The sequence below is a fragment of the Rhinolophus ferrumequinum genome, chromosome 27 (assembly GCF_004115265.2).
Source record: "Rhinolophus ferrumequinum isolate MPI-CBG mRhiFer1 chromosome 27, mRhiFer1_v1.p, whole genome shotgun sequence".
Classification (NCBI taxonomy): domain Eukaryota; kingdom Metazoa; phylum Chordata; class Mammalia; order Chiroptera; family Rhinolophidae; genus Rhinolophus; species Rhinolophus ferrumequinum.
Genome location: NC_046310.1, coordinates 19,740,696 through 19,748,528, shown reverse-complemented (window position 1 = coordinate 19,748,528; position 7,833 = coordinate 19,740,696).

Below are 7,833 nucleotides of genomic sequence, written 5' to 3'. Positions count from 1 at the left end.
GTGGGGGACAGAGAGAAGTGGTGGCATTTACTTCTTATTTGATACGTAGAGTAAATGGGAAAAACTTGGTGGATGCTTATGTGTGAAGGCTGGAGGAGGAGGAGGAAAATCAAGAAGACACCCATGTTTCCAGTTTAGTCAGCTGAATGTCGGCTAATAATTCTCAAGGTATAGACCAGCAGCATTTGCATCACCTGGGAACTGATGAAAAATGGGAATTCTCCAGTCCCACTCTAGACCAAGTGGATGAGACACTTTGGGGAAACAAATGAGTGAGCTGTGTTATGACTTCAGGGGATTCCAATGCATCCTCACGTCTGAAAACCAGTTTTCAGCTGTTCAAACTCTTTTGCTCAGTACTCTAAACAATGTTTGAAAAATATGCACCATTGGCACATTTTAAATTTTACGTCTAACCGTTTCCTTTATAAGTAGAAATGTAATCCCCAACATATTAAAAATGTTATGTTTTTTAAATGCATTCAATGAAATAAAAATACTGTAGCAATTTGGTACCCACCATCACACAGTGGAAAAATGAACAAGCTCTTTTTTGTTTGATAACCAGAAGTTTAATAATGTACTTTTATTCCTTGAACAGTTATATCCTTTTAATTTCCTGAACTGAATTTTATACTATATTTTATTAATCAACCTAACATACTAATTTGTAACAAAAATATGAATGTAATAAAATATCAATCTTCAGTGTAGTTATTATTTTAGTACATAAGTGATAAAACAACATAACTTTTTATGATTTTGAAAATAGCTATTAACATAAAAAGTGAAATATTATTGAAATTATTTCCTAATGACATGAACACGGCTCTTAAAAATTATTTCATGTATCTTTGGATGAATATTAGATGTTAATAAAATTAGACAAACTTCAGCATCAATTATATTCTTATTTTCTTTTTTATTAATGTAAATATTTAAAAAAAAAAAACTAAACACCCTGTTCATATAATAAGTAGAGGAAATGAAAGTAGTTTTAATTTTAGCATTTCTGCTTAATGCTCTCTACTCCTTCCAGTACACTCATATATGCCAAAAGTTTATAGAATCACCTATCATCAAAAATGTTTAGTGATCTTGACCCTCCTTGCAATTTTGTTGAAAGCAAGAGAAGTAGAAATGAACTGACTTGCAATGAAATTTATTACTCAGTCTTTGGAATTTTCAGAATTTTTCATGAGAGACTGAACATACAACTGGACATTGGCCAGACTACATATGACAACAGAACTCTGACCCACAAACTCTGTGACAACCAGTCCAGGAAGCCAAACCATAATTTGCAGCAACTGGCCCAGAACAGTGGTCAAAGACTCCAGCTTCTCTACAACCTACTCCCCTATTGCTTTTCAACTTAAGACCAACCAGAGAAAGTCAAATACTCTCCTGAAGCCAGTCACATAGGATGCTTACTTCCAGCTTCCCCATCTCAACAATCAGGACAGAGCTAAAGCCTTCCTTTTCTTCACTATAAAGTTTTCCTACTCCTGCCTGACTGTGAGTCACCAAATGCAAGTGATGATGGCTGAGTCCCTTGCTCTGAACAAAGAGCCTGTTTATTCTCATTTGGATGTTGTATTAGTCAGAGACCTGCAGAGAAACAGAGCCAATAGGAAAGATATGCACACATAGAAAGAGATTTATTATGAGAGATTGGCTCATGTACAAGGCTGCCATCGGTCTGCCACAGTCCCACAGTCTGCCATCGGTCAACTGGAAACCCAGGAAAGCTGGTGGTGGAGCCTCAGTCCAAGCTGAAAGGCCCAAGAACCAGGGGAGTCGATTGTGGAAGAGACAGTCCACATCCAAAGGCTGACAACCAGGAGCACAGATATCTGCGGGCAGGAGATTATGGATGTCTCAGGACAAACGGAAAAGAGTGAATTCACCCTTCCTCTACCATTTTATCCAAATCTCACCCTCAAAATTTTGGATGATGCCCCCTCCCATTGGTGAAGGTGAACTTTTCTACTTAATGTACCAATTCAAATGCCAATGTCTTTCTGAAATACCCTTACAGACACCCAAATAATATATTTTACCAGCTATCTGGGCATCACCTAGCCCAGTCAAGTTGGCACATAAAATTAACCATCACAGATATTCCTTGTATATTTCCGCATTCACTTCCTCAACACCATGACCCATATCTAGAATTGTCCCTTATTTGACATGCCAAACATTTTTACACCCTAGGTACAAAGCCACACATTAAGATTTAGGTTGGGTGAGAGCTATGATTTCTTCTGTAAAAAGGAAAAAGGGCAATTGTGAAAAGGAGGTAGGAAAGAAAAGCAGGGCATCTTGACTTTGAAGTATATTCTCAGACAGACAATATCAGAAATGAATACACATGAAAATTTAGGATCAGGAAAATGATTTGTAAAAATGAACTTTCCCAAGAATACTTTGAAAAAATTTCAAGTATTTCCAAGGATATGTCTGTCATGTTTGAAGACTACTAATCTAGCACAAAGGTGGATGACTTTCCTTAAGCCAGAGGAAAGAGATGAGAAAAGTATGAGTGTCCATGCAAGGAAACTAGTCATTTTGATAGTAATCATGGTTTTCAGTGCTTGGTATGCTTTCCCACCATTTCTACTGTCAACTTTCTCATAGCACACTTCTTCTTGTGTTCACATCTCAACTTAAGAGAAGCTTCCCTGACCACCCACTCTTAAGTAGCTATTTAGTCCATTGTCAATAGAATCTCAGCATGGCATTTTTCACTTGTTTTTTCATTTTTTGCTTTCTTCTCCTTCTCTCCTTCCCTCTCTCCCTCTCCTCTCCTTATTGCTCTTTTGATTTTCCCCAAGAAAAATGTCACTCCTTGCCGGAACCATTTTACATGCAAACCTAGGAAAGTGATTAGCCCATAGTTTGATTCTCAATATATATTTTCAGAATAAATAAATGAAGAAAAACGTCAAGAAGTTGAGAATTTTCCTGTCTTGTGCCTTGTAATTTCTCTGTGAAGAAGCCAAGTTATTTGTTAAGAATAAAGGTAGAAATTGTGGGGTGGACAAGTCGAAGAGAGTGGAGTTAGGGATATGGGAGTGGAAGAGAGAGGGACCCTGAGATACTAAACATGCAAATGATTGGATCAATGAATGAATGAAAGCATGTCGTTCAGAAGCTACTATTTTGAAATAGATTTCTGGCAAATGGAACTAAGCTTAATCACGCGATATCTGTGGGAGACAGAATAATAGCCACCTCCAAAGACCCTAGATCCATTATGATTCAACTAGCAGAGGTCCTGGGCATATTTTTTAAAACAGTATTTCTGTATTAAGTCACATAGCCACTCCAGATACCAGACAGGGGTGGAGTCAGCTTCCAAAGAATCCCATGAATTTCCAAATGGAAATGGGGTGTTTTCTATGATGCTGGGGAAGCAATGACATATATAACTTTAGCAGGAAACTGAAGAGTTAGGGACCAAGGCCTTAAGTCAAAGCTGATAACAGAGTAATGGATGGGTTTTATACAAGAGCAGTAAATGATCATATTTGCATGTTAGGATTTTTTTCTGTAGTCCACTTGGAATGTATGGAAGTTTATATGCCTTAAGGTAGATTAGAGAGGAAGCTGTGACAATGGTTCCAGAGAGAGAATCTGAGGACTTTGTGCTGGACCGTGGCTGTGGCTAAGAGGAAGGAAGACTTAAGGAATGTTTTGGAATTTAAAAAAGTAAATAAGTAAATAAAGCATTTAGAATGACTTCCTGTTTCTTTAACTTATAAGCGCATAGGTCAGGGAATAAGGGATGGTAGAACATGAGGTAGGGGACAGGGTGAAGGACAGTTGGTGAATTATTTTGTACATGTTGGATTTGGAATGTCTTTGAGTCACCCTAGAGAAAATGGTAAGTAGATTTGGAGATGTATTATAATTAGGCTGAGGGCGGAGAGAGAGTTATCATCATATAGGGGGAAATTAAAACCAAAGACAGCAAGGTTTCAAGTAGACTAAACTTTTAATAAAGACCTGGGAGCTAACTTTAACAAAGGCTGTATATTATTGTTTTTTATTTTCCAATTACAGTTGATATTCACTATTATTTATGTTCGTTTCAGGTGTACAGCATAGTAGTTCGACATTTATATAATTATGAAGTGATACCCCCGATAAATCTAGTGCTCACCTGGCACTATACATAGTTATTACCATATTATTGACTATATTGCCTATGCTGTACTTTACATGCCCATGACTATTTTGTAACTACTGATTTGTACTCCTTAATCCCTTCACATTTTTCACTCAGTCTCCCAACCGTGCACCCATCTGGTAACCATCAATTTGTTCTCTGTATCTATGAATCTGTTTCTGTTTTGATTTTTTTTGTTTATTTAGTTATTTAGATTCCACATATAATGATGGTATTTGTCATATGATATTTGTCTCTCTCTGTCTGACTTATTTCACTTACCATAATACCCTCTAGGTCATTCCATGTTGTCACAATGATAAGATTTTACTCCTTTTTATGGCAGAGTAATACTCCTTTGTATAAATGTACCACATCTTCTTTATCCTATCATCTATCGATGGGCACTTAGGTTGCTTCCATGTCGTGGCTATTGTAAATAGCACTGCAGTGAACATAGGGGTGCATATATCTTTTCAAATTACTGTTTTGGATTTCTTCAGGTAATTACCCAGAAGTGGAATTTCTGGGTCATAAAATAGTTCTGTTTTTAATGTTTTGAGGAATCTTCAAACCATTTTCCACAGTGGTTTCACCAATTTGCAATCCCACCAACAGTGTATAAGGGTTCCCTTTTCTCCACATCCTCTCCAATACTTGTTGTTTGTTGATTTATTGACAATAGACGTTCTGACAGGTGTAAGGTGATATTTCATTGTGGTTTTAATTTGCATTTTCTGATGATTAGTGATGTTGAGCATCTTTTCACACGTCTATTGACCATGTGTGTATTCTCTTTGGAGAAATGTTTTATCATCTCCTCTGCCCATTTTTGGTTGGATTGGTAGGGGGTTTTTTTGTTTTTGCTTTTTGGTGTTCGGTTGTATGAATTCTTTATAAATTTTGCATATTAACCCCTTATCAGATGTATTATTGGTGAATATTTTCTCTCATTGAGTAGGTTGTTTGGAAATGCCTCTATTTCTCCTTCACATCTAAAAGATGGCTTTTCTGGATATATTACCCTTGGCTGTTGATTTCTCTCTTTCATTAATTTGAATATTTGAGTCCACTCTCCTAGCTTGTAGTGTATCTGGTGAAATATCCAATGATAAGCTAATGGATTTTCCTTTATAAACTACTCTCCTCTTTTCCCTGGCTGCCTTGAGAATTCTTTGTCATTCATTTTTGACAGTTTTAATATAATGTGCCTTGGAGAAGGCCTTTTTGGATTGAGATAATTAGGTGTTCTGTTACCTTCTTGGATTTGAGGATCCAGTTCATTTAATAGATTTGAAAAGTTCTCGTCAGTTATTTGTTTAAATAAGCTCTCTGTTCCCTCCTCCTGCTCTTCTCCTTCTGGTATACCCATTATTCTCACATTGCTCTTTCTAATGGAGTCTGATAGTTCTCATAGAGTTCTTTCATTTTTATGTTTCCTCTCAATTCTTTCTCTTCTTCTACCTGACTCATTTCTAGATTTCTATCTTCCATATCATTAATTCTTTCCTCCATCTGTTTGCTCTACTTCCTAAGCATACTAATTCATTCTTCATCTTATTTATTGAATTCTTTAGTTCCAGAATTTTTGTTTGGTTCTTTTTTATAGTTTCAGTCTCTGTTAAAGTACTCCTTATGCTCATTGGTTTTATTTCTGAGCTTGTTGAGTCACATCTCTGAATTTAGTTTTTTCTCATTGAGTTTTTTTCAGGACTGCAATCTTGAATTCTGTCATTTAAATCACAGTCTTCCATGTCTCTAAGTTTATTTTCTACAGATTTTTAATTTTCTTTCCGAACTCTTTGTTATCTTGGTTATTCATTATTCTTGATGGATTGTTTCTCTGCCTGAGCATTTGTATAAACAAAATCTTTTTTTTTTTTTTTAATTATTTGACTTAACTATTTAGCAGGTTGATAAGTAGAGGTCTTTTTGTTTTGTTTTATTTTCCAGTAGGTGGTGCTGAAGTGCAAGTTTCTGTTTTCTCTTACCTGCACTACTTGGGCTTCTGGGTTTTCTGTGGGTGGTGTGAACTTGGCAGTGGAAAATGCTCCATATTCCCTGAGGAGGTGGGCATCCCCTAAATGACCCTGTGGCCTCAGTCTTGGGGTACCACCCTTGTGGTGGGGTGTGGCTGGCTATGGGTCTCCTGGTCTCAGTGTTCCATGTCACGTTCTTGGAGCCAGAAGCTCCTGTCAGAGCTGCACTGAGTTGACCTCGCGCTTCTACCAGGCTGCACCACGATGGGTAGAGGAGGGGTGTGTGCCGGGAAGTCGGTTCACGGTTCGGCGGCTCTGTTCTTTCTAGTGGGTTTAGCCATAATAAGCACAGACCAGTTAGGCTGGAAAGGTTTTTTTCAGCCCCTTTTTGATAATTGGAGTGAGGATTTTACTGCTAAGTGGGCCATGGAAGGATGGGGGCGTAAGTTCCTGCCTCCGTGGAATCCTTTGTCAGGTGATGGTGGGTTGTGGAACACTGCCACCCTTTGCATCAATTCTCTGCCCCTGATCCTGGGCTCAGCCTTAATGTGTGCTGGCAACCCAGGCCCGATTGTCTCTGCCCCTTTGGTTTGCCCAGTGGTGGTTGCACCTGGACCCTCATACCTGTTGCTGCTGTGAGCATCGGACTGCAGCTTCCATCTCTGTCCTCCCCCCACCCTATCCTGTCTTCCCTGTTCACTCTGATATGTCCACCTTCACATCTCAATTCATGGATCTCTCAGACACGTTGGTGTGTTAAGCAGAGAATCCATTGTTGAATTAGAGTTCTCTAACTTGTTTTAACTTTAAAAGAAGAGACCTGGAGGTCCTCTCACACTGCCATTCTGTTGATGTCACCTCTAAAACTATTAAATTTTGCTATTAGATCATTAAAATGTATTCTAGATCAGAGAATGTATTCTTTGGAATCTTCTAGAGATAGAAAGACGTGAGGTACCAGGATGTACTTATGTCTATCCTTTGTTCTATCTGGGAATTCTTGGATAAGCATTTTTTCCCTAAAGTGGACTCAAATCTCAGTCAGTCTGAATCTTCTGGTTTGGACTCCTGGATATATTAACTCAAGGCTCAGTCTCTCCTAATTAACATCTAGAAGGTGGTGATGGATAAAATCCAGCATTTAGGAGCAGTAAAACCCTGGACCCAGGAGAAAAACACCCACTCACCCCTTGGCATTCATCTAAATGTGGAATGCCATTGCTTGGCTCATACCCTAGCTACATAAATAATTACGAGGCTCATATAGTTCTTAACAAATAGTAAATAATTAATACTCCATTCTGTTATATTTAAAATAGGTGGTAAATGGAAATATAAACCATCAAGAGATTTCCCAGAAACTTAGGTGCTGTGAAAATAAGGGCATAGATTCTGAGGCATTTAACTACCTTATCAGTCACTTTTACCAATAAACTACTTGGCTTCCTAATCTTAATTCACACGTTTTTCTCTGCCCAAATACTTTTCTCACACATTTTGCTTGCTTGCATCCTTCTCATCTAGTCTTAGCAGATTCTAAGAGTTGCTTCTTGTAGAGACCACTTTAAAGTAAGTTTTTCCCATTCTTAGACAAAGCACCTGTTGTTAATCTCCAAGTTTTCCCTGTCATAGTTTGTAATTTTATAGTTTATTGACTTGTTCATTGTCTGTCTGGCCTCA